Below are 21,707 nucleotides of genomic sequence, written 5' to 3'. Positions count from 1 at the left end.
TTTAACGCTTAATAGGGTTTGGTGGTTTAATTGGACGCGCGCACGTCTTGACAGCCTCGACTTCGAGAGGCGATGCTTCCGGGGCCATTTTGACTGCCTTCAATTGACACTTAACACAGGTGAGTGAGCTAGCCAGAAATCACAGCACGTGGTTATTTTGTGTCGTCGAACATTGTATCCTTTCATTGTATATTTGAAATGACATTTTATCCAGATACTCTTCTGTACATTGGGTCAATTAAAAACAGACTTGTGTGTTGTACATTGGGTCAACTAAAAACAGACGTGTGTGTGTGTGTGTGTGTGTATAAATATCTATAAATATGTCTGTATATATATATCGAAATATGTATGTATGTATGTATATGAGACAAAGATAATTTGTACAAACATGGCCCTTCCCATGTGTCGGTCCATTAGAAATAAGAAAAAGACCATTTTGATTAAACTCTATGAGCACCTATGGAGCAACAACATACATGGATTGTTACTGACTAGAGGGCAATTGTTGAGTCACTGTTATTGAATCTGTTAACATCCACAGATATATGGCGGCCATTTTGTGCTACATGAGACACTGCGCGCTTTATTTATTGCAGCTTTAGCGCCGATAGGACACTTTCAAGTCTACCCGTGCAGCCAGTATATCAACGTGATGTAGCTATTTATGTCATTAGATAGCGTTAGTCCTACATATTGCTACTTTAGAGAATGCTTCAGCTGTCCACTTCATCATCCACGACTGTTTTCTAATTATGAAACCCAGGAATTAAAACACGTGAGCCCTGTAAGGTTAACATCCTAATGTCATAGCAATGGGCCGTTTGCAAGTTATTGCCTCCTTTTGACCCAGTATGTGGCCACAGCTTGTAAATTTAACCACAGCTGATCACTGGTCATAAGGTCAGTAAGATGGGGAAGAAAAAAAAAAAGCTGTTTTTTTTTTTGTCACTGTAGCAATAACGCTGAGAAGTGCAGTATAGTACAAGAGGATGGAAAATTGATTGATGCACAGTGGTAAATTAATGAACGCACACGCAACTGTAGTTATATCAAATTATCACAATGTCAAATATTTTGATGTGTTGTCATATAATTCAGCAAGTAGGATTTCTATGCATCTTTTCAAAGGCGCTAAACACATACAATTAAAATAAGTGTGGTGAACTCAAAATTTCAAGGCATCAGCATTTAAATTTTTTTTATAGTAGATTGGCCTAATATGTGAACATATTTGTTACTAAAGTGTCATTTTCTTTCTTTGCCTCAGCTTTTTGCCACATTAAAGCAACCGCATCCGATACAGCTCATCACTCTCAAACTCCCTCGTCATGGCTGCGATGCTACCCGAGGACCTGAAGACAAGCATTCCAATGCGCCTGCAGGTATGCACGCTCACACACTGGCAGGTGCAGCCTTCTTTCGGCGCTGTAGCTTTTCATTAACTTGTCTCGCACAATCAAAGTCTGTCAGCGAGAGTGACATCGGGAGAAAGGACATGGGAGGAAATGGAGTTTTCGCAGATAGGCTGCGTTGTCATTGCTGCATCGAAAATGGAACTTCCTTCTCTTGTCTGATAACATTGTTTCTGACTTTTTGTTGTTGTTGTGTCTCGAGGCCTTTCACGGCCAGCACTTCAACAACACACAAATACAGGTGAGAAAATGTTACAGTGCTTTGGGTGATGCGCATTCTTTGCTGTCAACTCTTCATAGTTACTGTCCACACACCTGCATGTTAAAAGAAAATGCCAAACACTAACAAAGTAGAACAATTGATTTAGCTCCTGTATGTGAATACAAGTAAAGGATAAATTCTAAAATGTACTGAACTGGGGAGTTCGTAGCTGTAAAACCACGAGCAAGATTCTTGAATTGATTTTGAAAGTGCATCGTTGTGATAAATAGCCACAGCGGATGCATATCCAACTTTGCGTGAGCAACACTAAGCTATCATTAGCACTGTGAACAAACTGTTAGCCACGACTCTACATTGGCAGCGCGTGCGTGCGTGCGCGTGCGTGTGTGTGTGTGTGTGTGTGTGTGTGTGTGTGTGTGTGTGAGAGAGAGAGTGAGATCCAGCCTGTTATTCTTCATCTATTACTTCCATTTCAGTTTTTCTTTTTTTCCATCTTGAAAAATTTTTTTTTTTTTTTTTTTGATAGAAGTTCGCATACTGTGGAAATGCCATAACTGTCTAACGCATACGCACACGTTGAGCCACGTGTAAAGCGCCAGCGTCTTGACGGGGGTGATCTGCCGGTCAATTGGCTGTATTGATTATTGGGACAGCAGAGGTTGGTGGAGCGGCAGCAGTAATTAGGGCTTTTTGGTGTGGATTAGCCGAAAGAAAAGGTCACCTGCTCAACATTGGTGGCAGGACTGCTGGCAGTGACAGCGCGGGGAGGGAGCGGGAATGTGCGTGTTTGTGTGTGTGTGTGTGTGTGTGTGTGTGTGTGTGTATTTTATAAGGGGAAGTATAATCTGGTGTCATGATTGACATTACATCAGCCAGCAAGGCCTCCTTTGCTTTAAAAAAAAATTCTCAACTCATTCAAATGCTGTTATATTTTATTAGTTTCTATAATTGCGACATGATGATGATGGTGGATTCGGTGTACTCCCCACTGAAGGGCCAGGTACCAAAGACTCAGCCCCCCCACCACTGAATGACATCATACACAAAAACGGTTGACCGTCTATATAATGTTGTTTAGAAGGTTCAAGAATTTTTTTCTCTTCATGGGGGTCACGGTTCCGCTGCAGATCCACCCGTCGGATTTTGGGTGAGTCACTTTGGACTAGTTGCCCATTGCAGCCATGCTATTCAAAGGCACTTAATCCTCAAGGTGTGGTCTTTAATGATTTTTAAAATGTCATCTTAACCTTGTTGTCACACTGACACCATCTCATGGCTCTACAACTTTGCTCTCACGAGGCTTGCACTCTTACAGCTTGCAGGTCTGAGTGTATTTTGCGAGGTCACGACCCTCTTGGGCTGTAATCTCGACAAACAGGACAGAGGAGCTGCCGCACGACGTACGCTAGCTTTCGTTTGTTTTCTTGCACGCCTTTGTCAAAACGAAGAAACTGAATTTCTCAGTCAGAAAGAAAGCATCAAGGCCGGATTTTTTTTGGGGCGGGGGAGGAAAATGGGGGAACCTCGGCTTGATCACGTTTCTTTTCTTATGGGCTTTTGTGGTATACAAGCAAGTCCGAATTTAGAGTTGCTTTGGTTTAGGAGCACGTTGTGGCGCAGCATGATACAGACGAGGTCCACAACTAAACTCCAGGAATGTTCAGTGTTCCCACAGAGCAAAGAGAATACTTGTGTGTGTGTGTGTGTGTGTGTGTGTGGCGGGGGTCTGCTCCATTTGTGTTCAGAGCGTCCTTGTTACTGTAACACGGATGGTAATTTGTTAGCTCCTTTATGGTGTTTTGGATTATATTGTTGCATTAAACTGGTTATTGTATGTTTCATTAGAAAAAAATTGGTGTTTCAAACATGTTTAACCTTTCGGTTATGTGTCAATTATTCAGTAATCTAACTCAGGAATACCTAAAGGGTGTTTTAATAAGTCTGTGTTGTCATGAGTTGAAATATATTAAAGTGCATTAAAATATATAGTTTTTGCTGATTTTTGTGGGTCTGGAATGGTGCCCACCATCAACAAAGACGGCGTTTACCGAAATGGAAATATATACAAGTCAGCCAGTGTCCCCTTCATTGTCTTTGATATACTTTTATCAATTTTGAACATGTACTGGGTTAGCGTCGCTCTCGCCCTGTCCCACATAAAATGTGTTCACACCATGTGGAACCAATTGTTTCCCAATAAAAACCAACAATGCGGATGATTAAGAAGGTGTCTGCTCGTGTGCATTAATGGAGTGTCGGCTCCTCTGCAGCGGGTCAGAGTGAGGCGGCGGCGGCAGCAGCAGCAGCTGCGGAACATTCGGACGCTCGCCAAATGCTGAGCTGCAGCACTCCAAGTGGCAGACATGCAGAAGACGCCCTTGCGCGTCTGCAAAAATAAACCAGACATGAGGAGACAAGCGCTGATTGAAGGGGCTCATATGCAAGTGCTGCTTTGCTTTGCGTTGCTTTTTGTGTGGCCCCGTGACGCAAGTGTTTGTGTGCGAGGGAGGGCCCGCAAAGTTACGTGACCTTTCCACGTCCTTTTGGGTCACGTCATGTTCCCTCGTGTGTGTGGAAGAACGCCACTGGAGGGAACGCTCTCTTGCACTGTGTTTACATGTGTTTTGGATTTGTCCCTTCCGACATGCGAGGCAGCGCGCTTGCGTGACTTGAAATGCCAGCGAAAATGGCGTGCCAGCAGAGGTCTTGAGCAAGTGTTGTGTGACAATAGCGGAGGGAGGAGCTGGAAACAAATGAGGGCTAAATAAACTCAAGTGAAAGGTGTGTGTGTGTGTGTGTGTGTGTGTGTGTGTGTGTGTGTGTGTGTGTGTGTGTTTGTGAGGTGTGTGTGTGTGTGTGTGTGTGTGTGTGTGTGTGTGTGTGTGTGTGTGTGTGTGTTAGGTTAATGTAGTGAGGTCTAAAATTATACAGTCTACTAAAAATCATTTGCTTTCAGGGGGTCATATTTCTTGCAGGCTATCAGTAAAAGACACACATCTTCCCTCCAAAATAATCAGCGTAGCATATCGTGATCAATGAGAAAGTCGCACACGAAATTGTGTTCACCAGCTGTCAAGTGCGATTCAGCCAATCGGAACCAACCACGGCATTCCTAAAGCGAGCGGCCAAGATGTAACTTATGCTAGACATCCTTAAACGATGTTTAAAATCAGCACGCAAAAGGCGGCGATGTCGTCGGACGTGCTCTGCCGTTCAAAAAACGTGACGTCGTTTAAATCCTTTGTGGTGCATTCGCTGAATTACTCCTCGACTGGGAGAAATCGCATCATAGCGAGGTGTGGGAAATGCATTTTAACCTAATTTTAGGTTAAATTGGGATCCTTCCATGATAAAAGGTCTACAGACAAACTAAATTGTTATTTTTTTTAAAAACTGAACTGCTAAATGGCAGAGTTGGCAAAAAAAATCTATTTTAACCTAATTTTAGGTTAAATTGGGATCCTTCTGTGATAAAAGGTCTACAGACAAACTAAATTATTTTTTTTAAAAACTGAACTGCGAAATGGCAGAATTGGCAAAAGAAAAATCAGACTTCACAGTAGTACATCATATATACGATCTGTTGGGGGGGGGGGAGACGAATCAGCTGTTTCTGGGCCATATCTTGTGGCTCTTATTTGATGTACAAGAAGCCATCACAACTATGGAATGAAAATAAAACTTGAAACCTATAACATTTGGTGGTCATCGTGAGGCTGTGGAGGTGCGCCCGCAAGCGTGCGCCAAATAATTGACGCCTCATAATTCACGCCGTCTGTCTCTGCGTGGTTGTTTTTTCCACAGGCGTGGTGGGTTCTTGTAGACCAAATTGACGAGATGACAGACGGCGTTGTTTTTCACAGATTGTGTCATGTACTGCCCAGCCATATTGAATGTTTAAGCAAATATTAAAAAAAAAAAAAAGCTCATTCTGGAAAATTGCAAATTTCCCCTTAAAGAGAATCTCAATTAAATAATTCTTTAGTGAACTAAAACGATTCATCTGTGGCGGGAAAAAAAAAAAAAGCTCAAGCTACACTTGTTGACATCCCAACAATTTTGAAGCCAACTGTGGTACACAAGGGCACTTTGGAACTACGATAAAATCAAACCAATTTTTTTTTCTACAAACGAAAAAAAAAAGCGCATTCAACAAAATGCATTTTGCATAGCATAAGTTAGCGACAGCGCAGACGGAACAACCAAGCTCTAGCTGCGTTAGCTTGCGTTCTCGAGTTCACCAGAGGGTCAAAAGTGTCACCATATACATCACAGCTGTAGCAGAACGGCACACACCGTTGCCATAGTGATCAGCCATTTTTTTTTTGGACCCCCCCTGCCGTGCAAAGCCAAACACTAGTGTTCGCTCCGATACGACAAAGGACAAAACCGAATTGTGTGCTCTGACCTAATGCGCGCTCTGTGCGCGGAAAGTATTTATTTGGCCAGGTGCATCTGCTTGACTTGCAGAGGGGTCGCTGAAGGCGTGCGCAGCGACTATCTGTGCTCTCAGCTGCACGGATGCGTCAGGATACGTAACAATGAGGCGCTGCCCGGCATGATAACGCAGGCAAAATCATCAGTGTCACAAGCTCCGCTGAACATAATCAGACTGTGCTAGATGAGCCCTCGGATTCGGGACCACAAGTCGTCCGATTAAAGAATGCACACGGCGGGCGTTTCATCACCGCCGAAACAAAGCCGCCCTTGCCCTCCCACGTGTTCCCGCATCGCCGTGGAAAAAGCCTGTTTCCCTGGCAACCAAACTGGCTCTCTTTTGTCACGGGAATGAGGGGAGGAGGAGGAGGAGGAGGACAGACACTCCAGGCTGACCTCCACCTGACCTCTATGCAGACATATTGCTTTCTGCTTTACTGGAGGGTGTGTTATGATTATGATGGCTTGTTTCTCTACCTGAGCTGAAAAATTCCCTTCCCAACTATTATATTTTGATTTGATGTGGACAAGCCGTAATGGACGCGAACAATGTTTTGGTCACAAAGCATACAGACACAACAGAGCGGGTCCAATAGATGGACATCCATTATGTCCCTCTACTGCCCCTAGTGGTGACTTGTGCAGACAACGAAGGTGAAACAAGGCGACGGGTATGGTAAGCTGTTTGAGCATTTGTTCGACGAGGACCCTTTTCATCCTCACCCGTAAGACAATTCAGCACACAAGTAGAAAGACGACTGCTCGTCATGCTTTTTCCACGACTACTTTCCACTCGTAGAATGACAAGGGTGACCTCGGTGAACAACTTCATGATACTTTTGAGGCAAACCTGTGCACCAGTTGAGAATTGCATGCTACTGATGACCTTTTGCATTTCTACGAGTTCACAGCATTTCACTGGTAGTACTCGTCGTCCGCAGATGTTCAACTAGTGCTCAGTTTTGCCCCACTCGTAATGCGCAGTTTTTTTGTTTTTTTTCTACTTTGGTTCCACAGTTGAAACAGCTTTAAAATATAAGGTGTTGACAGCTATGGCAACGATTTTGGTTAGCGGTGCCATGTTTGCATGTCAGTACTTATTACAGTTGAGGTTGTAGCACATTTTACAACTTGTGAGACACTTAGGCAAGTTGAAGGAAAGAAAAAAGTTAGGTCCTTTGCATTATGTATGTTATTAAATTAAGACTGGGTGTTTTAGGTTTTAAATTAACAGTGGTTGACTTCAACAATATTACATGTACGGTATACTGAATCGTTTATTTTTTTTTTACGCTGATTAAAACTGATTTTGTCTTTCTATTTCCTTTGGGCAAATAGATTTCGAGCAGCTTGCACTAAATGACTGCATTCAACCTTCGCGGCTGCAGAATGGCATTCAGCAGCACATCGACCTTTTGTCAAAGCCGTCCAATTCTAATTTGGAAGCAAACCAAATGACACACCATTGATACCCACCATATGGCCATATTTTACCGTTCAAAATAGGCATTGCTCTCAGGGGCATAAGGCAAATGCCCTTTTTCAAACAAATGTTAAAAAAAAAAAAAAAAAATTGTACACCTTTTTCTGGGCCTGCACCAAAATATAATGCGATCTTCCTTGGGCTGTGCCCCACCCATCTATAAATGTTTAGCAGGATTATTACGAGGTTTATTTAAATAAGAACAAAAAATACATGACCTTGACGGAAAATAATCACTCTTTAAAGATTTTTTTTTCTTGCCATCCACTCCAATTTCCTCATTCTGGCACTTAAAACTTGTCCAGTGTCTCTCACTCACGCGTTGGATTCATTTGGTTCTCATCGGCGTTATCCATTCCATTTCTCACCTCCTTCACTCTCTTGTCATCTGGCCATCATCTTCATCGGGACTCTCGCCGATATCGGGTTGCCGCTGGCTCCGCTGTGTTGGAAAAGTGCCGTTAATGGGCTTTCAAATGCTTTATGGTGAACACTTCCTGTCAGAAAGGGGAGATAGGATCACCGTTGATTACGCAAGATGGCTACCGAATCAAACATTCGGATCGAGAGGAAGTCCTGCAAGATATTTGATGAGGGTGGCAGAAAGGAGAATTTAGTTTATATTTGAGAAAAGCTGACTGCTTTGGATCAGCCTTCGATCATGGCGGGAGCCTGGTATTGGTGGGACTGTCATTTTCTGATCCTCCCTCTCCGCTGGCACAGGAGGGACAGCACTGCCTCTGCTGGCTGAAAGAGGAACTGCACAAGGCTCCCCCCGGCAGATGAATGATGTCAAGCAGACATATTTATATTCATTTAGGATGGAGGAGGAGGCGAAGCCATCTGTAACGGATGTGATGGGAATAAGTGTGTGTGTGTGTGTGTGTGTGTGTGTGTGTGTGTGTGTGTGTGTGTGTGTGTGTGTGTGTGCGTGCGCGCGTGTGCGTGCGTGCATGTACCCTCACATGTGTGTTTGAGCATGTGTTCCAAGGTATCCGTCGTTTGTGATGAATTAATCACGCTTTTGTGTGAGTTGATGCCGTGTTTGTGCATTTGCAGTGCGTGCGTGCGTCCGTGTGTGTGTGTGCCTGAGCGAGCGAGGTCATTCTTCGGTCACTTGTTCAGGCTGTGTGATGAATGAAGAGGAGAGGTGTCTGAAAAGCGAGAGATTCGGGAGAAACATTGTTCTTCACGGTTTAGGAAAAGGAAAAAAAAAACGCGTTTTATGTTGTGCCGCAGCCTGAAGGAACCGCCCCAAAAAGTCAATGTCAAAACTAGCTGAGTTATAAACTAACAGAATATTCAAATTAGAAGTCTGGTGGTGGTTATGACGCCAACCTCCCCCTTTTTTTTTGTCCAAGATCTAAATTCTATTTCTTTGTTTACAGAAGTGGAAGTGGAAGCAGTTGTTTTCCTTGGCAGACCAAACCGCCGGGGTCAAAGACATGTGACTCAACCAGGAAGTATCAGGCCGCATAGACAGGAAGTGAGTGGACCAAACAGGAAGGGGCAGGCTACTGGGAGCCGGCTAAATTCACAGCCAGCGGTGTCAGCGAGAGGGTTGAAAAATACCCTATTCAGGTTACTCTTAGGTTTAGGATTCGCTGTTATGCAAGTGAAAATAAAATGGAGCAATTCAGGCCCTGTGGTGCCCTCATGGTGGGCATGGAGAGCCACGCTCGCCGATGCCGTTAATTGAACATGACACACAGTCAAACCCAAAATGAGAACGCTCGCAAGGTGCTGCTGTTGACCACAGCTCACACCCAGACGGTCACACGCTGACAAATCGGCCAACTAACCTCAGATCCTGATGTCACTGGTTAGGCCATAAATGGTTTTGGGGGACTCGTAAGAATCTGCCAAGTTTTCTGCACCCAGCTTTTACAGTAATGGAGGAAATTATATAATTTAATTTTAAAAACAAGCGTAGTTTAACATGTTTTAAGCACTGTTGATTCTATCTTAACAAAATAAAAGTTCATTCAATTTTTTTATCTAGTTATTCCTTTAGTTTTCATGAACAAGGGCAACTTTATTTTTTGTCATTGCAAACAATACAACAAAATTTGGGCCTTTATATTAAAAAAAAATACTGCTAATGCATTACAATGGGGGGGGAAGAGAAAATTAGAATGAAATGAAAAAATAAGATATGTAACACGCAGAACGGGAGAATGAATGCTTGATGGCAGTCTGAAGGACATGATTGCACGTGTGAGGAAATGTGTTTGGCACATTGCGGTCAGGCACAAGTGCATCGCGGGATCAATGTCCACACCTCGTCTTAAATTATTCATCCTGTCAGCTGGCCCGCTCGCCATCTTCCCTGGAAAGCGCTGACCAAGAGCTACATCCTCACAACCCCAAGCATCCCTACGGATTCCCCTCTTCATCCCTCCTCCTCCTCCTCCTCAGCCATCACTTCCTGCTCTCTCCCTCTCCCTCGTTATCTCCACCGTGATTCGCTCATTTACGGCCTCACTCCTCGCGTATCTCCCGTACGTGTCCCGGGCTTTTCATCCGTCTTCCGCTCCCATTATTCACCGTCTTCATTAGACCGCGAACTCCCACAGATTCGCTTTCTAATTCTTCCCCTTCATCTCGACTTGCCAAATCACTGCCCGCCGGGGTGCTGCTGACTAAGATTATAACACACCGGCTTTTGTTTGACGTTTGTGTTTGCGGCTGTGAGGCCTCGGAGGACAGCCATGGTGATCTCCCAGAGGCTGAGCGTGTGTCTATTCATCCTCATACTTATGTGTATGCATGCATGCATGCACATGATCAACTCCGAGAGAGGTGTGTGTGTGTGTGTGTGTGTGTGTGTGTGTGTGTGTGTGTGTGTGTGTGTGTGTGTGTGAGAGAGAGAGAGAGAGAGATTTGGTAATTGTGACATGCCTCATACATCATGGCTAGAGCCAGTTTGATTACAAGCACAGGGGCCCGGTGATTAATTGTTGGATTCAGCTTCCTCGCCCGAGTTGTGACACTCGGTCACAGAGCATCTGTACTGACACCCCCGTGCCCAACCTTACATACTGCGCACACGCACACACACCCCCTGCCTTCCTCCTCAAATCCACCCCACTCCTCTCCTGCCGTCTAACACGCACTCTACCTTTCCCTTTGTTTCCCCACGCTTACCTGCCATCGCAAATGAAGCCCCTCCACCCATTGTAAAAGTTACCTTCACCTTTGCAGCCCCCCGCCCCATCGCTCATCCTCTCCAATGCTTTCCTTTTCAGGCAACCCCCAGCTTCTTATAAAATAGCTCCTCACGGATTTGACCTTCTCACCTTTTAGCTTTTACTTCCCAGCAAGGCAACACAGCCCGTTCCGTTGCGCTTGTACAACTGCACGGCTAATTGTCCAGCCCGTCCATCCATTCTCTGCACTGCGCACTTGAGAGTCACAGTAGGAAGTGAAGCCCATCGCAGCCGACTCCACCCTGGACTGATCACCGGCAAATCACAGCGCAGTGTGAGAAGAGGGCATTGAGTGACTGTACCAGTCGACATTGTCCAATCCTTTGAGACAAACGAGGACCCAACAGTAAAGACATAAATTACAGTACCGTACTTTTTATTATAGCCATAACATGGTTGCAGCCACCAAAATCAATCAACTTTATGAACCCCATTAAAGAAGGATTCAGTGTGGGGTATCTATTTCGAGTGAAAACCCCAACTAAACTGGGGATGTGTTATCGAGCTACCCGCAATATGCGAGACAAAAAATATATATATCATTGGTACCCGTCTCACACAGAAAACATATTTACGCTTATTAAAACATTCTTTGTACAGTGTTCCTTGGCGCCCTTTCTCAGTCTCTCACTGGCACAATTCTCCAAAGAAGCAGTGCGGTGTGCTTGCTTTAAATGATTTGTCACTGCCACTTGACGTTTACTCCAGTATAAAACTGACGCGTACAATGGATGGACTGATCACCGGCAAATCACAGCGCAGTGTGAGAAGAGGGCATTGAGTGACTGTACCAGTCGACATTGTCCAATCCTTTGAGACAAACGAGGACCCAACAGTAAAGACATAAATTACAGTACCGTACTTTTTATTATAGCCATAACATGGTTGCAGCCACCAAAATCAATCAACTTTATGAACCCCATTAAAGAAGGATTCAGTGTGGGGTATCTATTTCGAGTGAAAACCCCAACTAAACTGGGGATGTGTTATCGAGCTACCCGCAATATGCGAGACAAAAAATATATATATCATTGGTACCCGTCTCACACAGAAAACATATTTACGCTTATTAAAACATTCTTTGTACAGTGTTCCTTGGCGCCCTTTCTCAGTCTCTCACTGGCACAATTCTCCAAAGAAGCAGTGCGGTGTGCTTGCTTTAAATTATTTGTCACTGCCACTTGACGTTTACTCCAGTATAAAACTGACGCGTACAATGGAAAAAAAAAAATTCAACATTGTATATCCAAACACCAAAATGTTCGACCAAGCCAAAGAGTCCACGAGCTTAATGCTAAAATCTAATGGAAATGAAGAGCTAGCATCGTTGAGCTTCCGTTCCAATCATCAAAAACTTCCAAACCACGGCTGCTGGAACAAACACGGAGCAGCTACACAGGCGGTTGTGGCTCAAGGTGGTACTACACCGAATGCAATTTGTTTTTGGCAACTATTTTGATACAGCTCTTGTCTTGGATCTCATTTCAACGTCCAGGTGTACCTCACTCAGTCCTCTCAATCCTCAGGGAACCCCAGATTGGTCAGACTGGACAGATGAGCTCCAGCTGACTCCCGGCCAGCTCAGCGGAGCAAGCGGAGAAGTGCAGGTGTCACATTGTCGTGGTTGTGACTAACCCAATTGCACCTGGATCGCAGGGGACACACCCTCAACGCCGTAAACAACGTGAGGACACACACACACACACACACACACACACACACACACACACACACACACACCTCTCTCAGAGTTGATCATGTGCATGCATGCATACACATAAGTATGAGGATGAGTATGAGTAAAAAAAGCACTGAAGGGCAGCAAAAAATAAACACATACGCACACAGAGTTGATAGCTTCTCACAGCCACTCTTCTTTTTCTTCTCCTTGCTACTCCGAGTTTGTGTGTGTGTTCTAATCACGTTTAATGCCCAGACTCATTGTTTCAGTCGGGAATCCTTGTGTGGAGTCGATGTGCCGGCAGGCAATCTCTCATCCTGATACCACATGGAGCTGAGAGCCATGGGAGCGTCCAGCCTCTCTGCTTGCTTTCCCCACCGATTTCGCTCCCTCCGTTTCTGACTGACTCTCGTCCCCCCGCCGTCTCTTTTATCGCGCTACAGTCGTCGTCTTATCTTACCTTAATGCCCGTCAAGTCTGTCCTCGTGTTGTGACTGGTGAAACCCACTGGATAATGTGCACTATAATTCCCCTACGGTTAGAGTATGATCAAATTTCCTCTCTGAGACTAACAATCAAAACGGATCATTATATTTGTCAGGCACATTTTGCATAAAAGCTTCAGACTGTGCAAGGCGGGCGGGCCTGCCTGATTCTATGGCCAGTATGCATCATTAGAATCGCAAGTCATTTGATTATTTCTCTTAAGTTATCGAAATATGTTACATCGGGGAAAACATTTTCTCGAACGATATTCTTTGTATTACAGTGAAACTCTTCTACAACGAAACTTACATGGGCGAAAATACCCTCTACTGTGAAAAAAATCATGCATTAAAACCATTTCCACTTTTCTGCTCCCCCTACAACGAAAAATCCCCCTGTTGCGTTATACAATATCTTTTTCTCTGCCCTTGCCTCTCAACGATATTCACGACAACGAAAACAAGCCTTCCGCAAAAGTCTAATCCAACCTCAGCCTACAGCGACTCCTACTGCTTAGCTCGGAAACGGCAACAGCAAACACCACAGTGGCTTACACATGCGCAGTAGTACAGAAAGTATTTGTTAGTTTCAGACGCAGCACAAACGTTGCATTGCTAAAATGGCTACAAAAACGGACCTTTACAGGACAAGTAGTGAAGAAAAGAAACGTTTTAATGCTTGAAGACAGGATAAAAGTAATAAAAATGAAAGATGGAGGAAGCAAAATAAAAGACATGCAAGAAATTGGTGAAAGTGAATGCTGATCGCAAATTTTGCAATTTCTTTCCCTTTTTTTTCTTGCTACGCTGGCTATATGAAGTGTCAAACAAGTGTATGCTCATACTTATGCACTATTGGAATAAAAATAGAGTGCACATACGTTTGTGTGTGTGTGTGTGTGTGTGTGTGTGTGTGTGTGTGTGTGTGTTTACAGCTGAGATAAATTTGCTATCATGAAAAAAAGTCCCTTGTTGTGAAAAATTTCTTGCTGCAAACATGATTTCGTTGTAAAGGAGTTTCACTGTAACGTTACATCACAATAGACCTCTTAGTGTGATGGCGTGCGTCTCATCGCCACAAACCCAAAGGTTAAAACTGGCACGGCCTTTGGCTTGAATCGCACTACGTTGTACACACCTGGTTGCACAAAGCAAAACCTATCTTGCACAAAATTGGTCCGAGGGACACGAAAAGGCATTTCACTGGATTTTATGAGGCGTCGCCCACTGGTATCATCTTACTCACGTCTCTCCTGTCACCTCACATTTCCACTGCTCATGTCTGAGAAGCGTCTCTTTGGGCCCGAATGGCGTCGGACCATGCGAACCAGCATGACGCCATCGGAAGCTAATAAATCATCTGTTGGCTTTTTTTTTTTCCCTCAGATTTATTTGGACTGTAATGAAGACTCGATGGGCTCCGGGCTGTACCTAGCGGCGACGGGGTGACACTGATGAATGGCTGAAGATGCGCTCACTGCAGTCGGGCAGGAGAGAGACAACTGTCAGCCTGCTGTGTTGTATGCATGTGTGCGCATCCCATAAGGTATATATACAAATGTAATTATTGTTATCGTATTAAGGTAAAAAAAAGACAATATTCACCCTTATGTTTGTAATCACTTCTGTTCAAGAAAATTGTGCATAATCCTGTTACTCTAGTAGGAGGTTAAGGGATAATCCGGTCATGACTAAACCACCGTTTGGTACTTTGGCAAACAGGTGTAGCTCCTTTTTAATGTTATGCGCAAGTACATTTGAGTGTTTGTGCTTTTATTTTTTATTTTTAAGTGTTACCGTACTTTACTAAAGGCATCTCACCGGTAGTTCTACTTTTACCAGTCTTGTATTCATGCAAGTACTTGTACGGTGTCAGGGTAGTTTTGGCCACTTCTGTTAACCAGTGCTTAGACAGCAGAGCCGTCCGTGCAATTCCACTCTTAACACTTTCGGACTGATTAAATGCAGCATCCATCTGCAGGTGATTACAGGGAAAGCGTTTTGATAGCGCGCTCATCACCGCCCTTCAGAAGACAAGGACATGCCGAAACGAGCCAACTCGATGCCTCAAGCCCCGAAGCTCGCGAGTCACCTTGTCAATACTGAATCCATACGTGGCTCGTCCCACACCGGACACAGTGTGGCGCAGCACTTTTTGAAGAGCCCGCTAACCCACCCACGCTGGCATTTTCAACGCTTTCCTGCAGCAAATCTAATCCGCAGACCAATTGAACCTCGAATGAATGAAAATGATACACAGCAATGTGATTATGGGTTGCCTGACATATTGGTACGCCCGCACAGCGTAAGATGCACACATCATGACATCAGACGTGCATTCGGATAGACTGTCGGTCACCGTTTAAATTCAACAATGAATTTTCTAATGGTCCATGTTTGCTTTGAGGTGGAACCGCACCGCATCAGAGTAAACGGTGAGACGCCTCGAACGGTTGTCGCCTCTACGGCGGGCAAACGCAGTGAGAGGACAGATAACCCGGTGGTCCTTTTCCATTACCCTTCCATCTTCATCACTCCCTCGCACACACTTTGTTACACTCTTTCACTGAACCTCTCGGGCCCCATTCCGACTGTCTTTCGTAGCTGTCTGTCACTTTTACCTACTACACAAATCTTTATCGCATTCTCTTAAACAGTTCTCTTGCCCCGCCCCCAGTTTCTTTGTATGAACGCGTCTGTGCAGTTTCACAAGGGGGATATCCCTTGTGAGTGTGCGTTCATGTGTTTTTATGGGTGACAAAAGCTCTGCGTACATTTTTGCACCACGGCCGTTTAATTCGAGCTCAAAAGCCCCCTTTTTTCCCCCCGCGCCCCTCCCCCCTTAACAAAATTGTGGGTAATTAAAGAGCCTCTGGAACTAGGCGTGTATGTGAGCTGCGTCTAATTAAGCCCCAGTGAGCTGATTTAGCCAATTAGCTCAAGGCTCAACATTGGGTACCAAAGCATTCCAGCCTCTGCGGAACACGGGAAGTTATCATGTTCTACTTGTCCCTGGCAACGCTCTCATTTCCTCAAGCATTAATCAACCGTCTTATGATTGTGACACAAACAGAAGAGGCGGGTGAGAGGGTGACATCGACACCCTCAGTACACGTTTATGTTGATATCTTGGAGGAACCTACAACTCCAGTTGAGTCAGATGCCAGAAGTGGGATTTGAACCCACAACCTCCATTCGGAGACAATCGCAAAGCATCTCAGACTAACTTTTATCGCAGCTTTCTCTCATATCACCGGTAGCTCCACCTCTGACTGAATCTGATCCCCATTCTTTTCCCCAGGGCTTTGCCCACTAAATAAGATCCTCTTATCCGTCCTGGAAGAGTGTGACAGTTTGCATTAGAGACGGTGAGCGAGCGTGAGAGAGAGATTGAGGTAAAAAGAGATTCGAATCTGTCCGTTTGTCTCTGCAGGAAGATGCGTGTGATGCGGCGTCACGGCCAGATGCCTTCAGAAGATGTTGGAGAGAGAAAGAGGAAGGCGTGATGTGAAGACCAAAAAAAAAAAAATATCCAGAGCTGAGGACTGTTCCCATCTCTGACAGCTGTGTCAGCGCAGGAGACAGCATCGAGGACGCACGGTAATTTGAATAGTTCCCTTTTCTTCTCACCGTTTGACAGCCAGGCGACAGAGCGGTGAATATTCAACACGTCTTTTCCTCCGGTCCTCAGACGCGCGCGTACAATTATAGGAACACATGCGTGAACACAAACACACACACGGAGCTGTGGAAGTCTCCATTTTGCATCCGGGACCTCAGAGGATGGTGACAGGTGAGACGGCACAGGCTCAGGCGGCTGTTTCTACTTGTGACTTTTAAGGCTTTCTCTTCTCTTCTCAGTCTCGTGGCGTGATTGGATGGGACACCGAGACCCACCACTTAGGCAGGGAAACTGACGGCTCTTGACTTTCCGAGGTACTTCTTTTACAACTGCATAAATGACCCATAAAAGCAAGACGGTTGCCTTGCAGGACTATTTTTGTGCTACGATTGGCTGAGTTGTTGAACCGCCTTCTGTCTCCAAATCTCGAATCAAACTCCAAATTAGCCTGCATCGTCGCTACCGTAAGACATCCTTTCAGCGCGTGTCGCTTGTGTGTTTGTGTGCGTCTTATTTGACCACTAAGTTCCAGAAGATGAACGAGGGACGTTTTCATCCCATCTCCCACACACTCCTCCTTCCTCCTGGGTCGCTTTCCTCACCGTTGGATTCGGGGGAAAAGCCTGACCCAGTATTACAGTGACATTATGGGGCCACTCACCACCTTGCTAAAATAAACCCGTGAAGGAGGACCGTGACAGAACGAGGTTACGGCACTCCATCGCAAAAATAAATAAATAAATAAAATAATCAAACAAATAAATGGGGAATGTGTACAAGTGTGGATTCCTGTCCTGGGTGTTTGTCCGCACTCAGTGACATCACACACACCGCCACATAGACATGTTAATGGGCAGACAGCCTTAAATCCATTCCAGATATCTGTTTGAAATCATTTTCCCTTCCCTTCCAGGGCTCTCTCAGGAAAATAAACTCATTGGACCTTTTGAGCTTTTCCTTCTCAAAGTTATTGCCTTGACGCGAAACGTGAAGTCACATACTTTGCTCTTGGAAAAGGTCTAAACAGTTACTTGGGTTTCCAATCAGAAAGCAGATTCATGCACGCTCTTTTTCCGAACCCATTCGCCAGGTACTTGGAGGAGATTGGGTTATGCATGAAACTTTTTTTTTTTTTTTTTAACTGCTTGTTGGATAAAAATCTTGACCTAATGTATTGGATCATCTCCTCAATCCACTGCACTGGGTTCGCGGTTTTGCCCACCTTGGGATACTTTGGACCCAGTTATTTAATTTATTTTTTTTAAAGACTGACGGAGTCTACTTGGAGGGAGAGGAATTGATTCCAACATGGTACTAGACTGAAGTCCTTCAACTCTGGACTTCTCTATGTAATGTAACCCCCCCACCCCCCTAAAATGGTTTCAAAATCTGATCTAGTCAGGGCCTGAAAGATGAACCCCAGCTGGGGTTCTCTCTCTAGCAATTCCAAATTACAAGATGGCGGCCTCCAGGCGCGCAATTCCACAGGCAGGTAACATCTCGATGAAGCCCGACGAGGACGGCGCCAGTTACTGATGTGATCGGCTCCTCGTTGATAGGTAGCGAAGGCTCAAGACAAATGGGCGGCAATGAAATTTGAGGACATTTGACGATCGAAATTATGAATGCGAGCAATGCGGATTCCACGTCATTATTTATTCACCCGCTCTTTGGGTGTGTTTGGATCTTCAAATTAAAGATTGCACTCAGGTGTGTTCCTTTCAAGGCCGTCCGAGCGTGCAAATAACTTAGTCTTTGAGAATATATTTAAAAAAACAAAAAAAAAACTGAGTGGGGTTTTTTTTTTCCCAGATTGGCTCACACATCGTTAATAATATGAAAGATTTACTATCTTCGTGGGGGAGTTGTAAGTCTCTGATCCTCTTCCCATAGATGGCTTGCGCCGAGTGTGAGAAAATGGATTTTGCCTTTTTCCATCTGCTGCCCGCCGTGTGGAACCTTCCCTGGACGTGCTGTCAGCACCTTGAGCCTTTCCAGGGAAAACAAGCAACACTTTTGGGATCTTCACCCTCAAGCGCTCGCACAGTCTTCCTCCATGAGCGTCGGGATTTGTCATAACTGCCAGCGTAACTGAGACTTGACACTCGGAACCGCATGGAAAATCTCACATCATAAATTGGCTGGTATCATATCGTGGCTCCGGGCTCATATCAACAATCTGCAAAACCCAATCCATCTCAAGATCTATATCAGCGACATGCCAACATATCTAAGTAGTCTTCCATTTGCTAGCTTTAGTTTCAAGATTTATTATTTATTTTTTGCGTAAATTAACCTTAAGTACCTGATCAGACAGAAGCAAAATTTGCGGGTCACTGTGGATCGAGCGGTTGATTCGCCCGACTTTTGTGGGGTCAACCTGGGTAGACTCCAACTCAGTGACAGTGTGAATGGCGGTCTGTCTCCTTGTCATGTGACTGACTGGCGACCAGTCCGGGGTGCAGACAACGTTTCACCTGAAGTCGGCCGCAATATTTCAAGGGTCGCAAGTGGCCGCTGTTTGACGAAATGTTGAACACACTTAACATGGACCAGAGGAAGCGAACGAAAACAATGTGGACCCAAATGTTGAATCGTCTCAGTGCGTGATTACATGGACACGACAAATGAATGGATGACTAGTTTTGAAATCAGTCAACCACAATTGTTTTTTTTTTTTATTGTTTAAGTGAGCGTGAACAAGGAAACAAAATTATTGCGGCACCTCAACATTATTTATGGCACATGACAATTTGACGTTTTGGTGCATATTTTGACAAGGATCTGGCCCCTGGGCCTCGAGTTTGACTGTTGACCAAATTTAGTGTGAGTGTCATGATGTCTTTACGCATACAAGTAAAAGCAAATGCACTCTACGAAATAAGGACATGGATGCGTCTCTAGAGAGGGTGCGTGCGCGTGCTTAAAATTTGTGCTTGTGTGAGCACGTCTTAGATATGTCGCCGGCGCAGGTCTCCCCGTTGCCTCGTATCGGAGATCATTGTGCATCCATCAGCATGCCGTTAAGCAGAGCCCGCTGAGGATATGAAATGGCTCTCGCTTTGAGGCCGCTGTCGCTGATCAATGCTTATAAACATTTCGTGTCATACTCAGCCATCAAGCGGCACAATAGCGCGACGCTAACGCCTTTCCGGGGCCGGGATGGCGACGCGTGTATACACGACGCACATGAGTCCTTGGTGTGGCATCTGTGACGCATTGGATGTGTTTGATGCAACATGGCGACGGGCGAAGGGCAGGCACGAGAACACGCGTAGTTTGTTTGTCATGCAGTTAAACAAAAACACCCTTTCAACCAATCAAGCACGAAAAGCAATGGGTGTGTTGCCCTGGGTTGTGTGTGGGTATCATCTGGGGATGGCTTTAGAAAGTAAGCCAATTTATCCAAGGTATCCCATCTTGAATTAGCAGCTAATGACTCTATTAGCTTTCATTTTTGCGCCGAGGAGATTTGCCTGCATAAATTAGGCCGCAATCATCGGCAAAGTGTCACGGCCAAAGGACAGTTTATAAATACAACAGCCGGGCCCTGTCAGCCGGACCGGCTGCTGATATAGACGTCGCCGCAGACTTTGTCGTTGAGCACAACAGACTTGTGCCAGTCACAGAGTGACAGGGGACTGCGGGGGCCCCCGGGGGGAGCTCCCTCACCGCCGTCCCTGAAAAGGTCAACTTGACGCGGGCACGAAACATCGACCTGCCCCCCTGTCGGCCCCGCTGATAAAAATCAGATAAACTTAAGACCACGTATCGATCGGCGCCGCGCAGCCTTAGGCAAATGTTGTCCGAGGACCTCCTCCTCCTCGCCTGCGCATATGATTACGCGCAAGCAAATTCCAATCATGCGGCGTTCAAGACGGGGGGGGGGGGCGGCGATTAGACAGCGAGATGGCTGAAGACAAAGAACGGTTGTGGAATGAGCGGGTTTGTCGCTTTTTATGGCATGTGATTCACTTTAATTTTTTGTGGCTGAAAGTCGAGCAATTTCCGTGGTAAGACAAAGCAGTCGCCGAGTGGTGCTAGTGTGCAAAGCGCCGTTGAACAAGCAGCAGAAGAAGAAGGTTGGCTTGGATGGCCAACGTGAAGTCAGGCCAGCAAATGAATTGGAGTCAAGTGTGTATGAGGGAATTGATCAAGTTCAGCGCGCAGGTGCGGCAAGATGGCGACCGACCTCTCACCCTATTGCATGTCTAACCGCCCCTCTCTTGCAGGTTATTCACCAATGTCCTTTAATCATCTGTAAACATGAATATGATTTTGTCTTATCCTTGATGCCGATTTACACAAATTCACAACTAAACCCTTTCTGCTTAAAGTACAGCCCAAAGTACATCTTTATTCCTCCACTTGCAGGCTGCAGGAGGCACCAAGATCCATCAGGCCAGAGTAAAAACACCACGGTTTGAAATAAGTGTATATTTATTTATTTGTATTTGTATTTTTTTGCAGTGTGAAGTAGCTATTTGGGACGAGATGCACCAGAGCAGTGTGAAGACCAGAACTGGACAAAAGCAGTCTGTGCGTTTTGGAGGGTGGAAGTTGTGTTGTGAATAGTGTGTTTTCAATCGTCACTCTCGCCATGCTGGGTGCCTGTCTGCTGCCCCACACCATCTTTCCGCACTTTTTTTTATTTCTTTTATCCATCCCACACAAACACTTGCACACTCTCCTCATCTGTGTGTTTCTCTCAGGAGGAGGAACGTTCAACCTCGGGGCAAGGAGGTGCTGATAAAGGGACAGGAATGTGACAAGAGCTGGGACCGATGACCGCTGATAACATGAGGTGTGTGCGCGTGATTGTGTGAATACATAAATGTGTTTGTGTGTGCACATGTGAGGCCCATCTGCAGTGTGTGTGTGTGCAAGAATGATTTGGGGGGAGTAGCACAGTTATCAGCTCTGTCTATGTCAGCACCTCCATCTGTTGTTAGCTCTCTGGCCAGCTATGGTGTGTGTGTGTGTGTGTGCGTGTGTTTTGCTCACTTAAGGGAGTTTTGGAGTCACCATGCCCAATGCAGGGAAGAGCTGCTGAAGCCCGCCACGCACAGCTTCAGTCCTCTGCTGCCAACTACTGGCGAAATGTTAGTACAACTTGAATTCATGTGAAGCTCTCGCTCAATCAATGGCTCCC

General features: G+C 45.3%; 1 long non-coding RNA gene across 2 annotated transcripts; it reads left to right on the top strand.

Moving 5' to 3' along the window:
• Nucleotides 1-373: 373 nt before the first annotated feature.
• Nucleotides 374-18,862, top strand: LOC109511991 (uncharacterized). Of its 2 annotated transcripts, none has more exons than XR_002167439.1 (8): nt 374-1,385; nt 8,947-9,044; nt 12,294-12,451; nt 14,320-14,479; nt 16,367-16,533; nt 16,625-16,726; nt 16,775-16,869; nt 18,449-18,862. It is a non-coding gene; the product is annotated as an uncharacterized LOC109511991 (long non-coding RNA). The 2 variants fall into 2 exon arrangements; XR_002167438.1 differs by having other exon boundaries at nt 374-1,656.
• The last annotated feature ends 2,845 nt before the right edge of the window (nt 18,863-21,707 follow it).

The sequence above is a fragment of the Hippocampus comes genome, unplaced genomic scaffold (genome assembly GCF_001891065.2).
Source record: "Hippocampus comes isolate QL1 unplaced genomic scaffold, H_comes_QL1_v1.1 scaffold91, whole genome shotgun sequence".
Classification (NCBI taxonomy): Eukaryota; Metazoa; Chordata; class Actinopteri; order Syngnathiformes; family Syngnathidae; genus Hippocampus; species Hippocampus comes.
The sequence above is the reverse complement of the archived record's forward strand: the minus strand, read 5'-3'. Positions and strand labels throughout refer to the sequence as shown.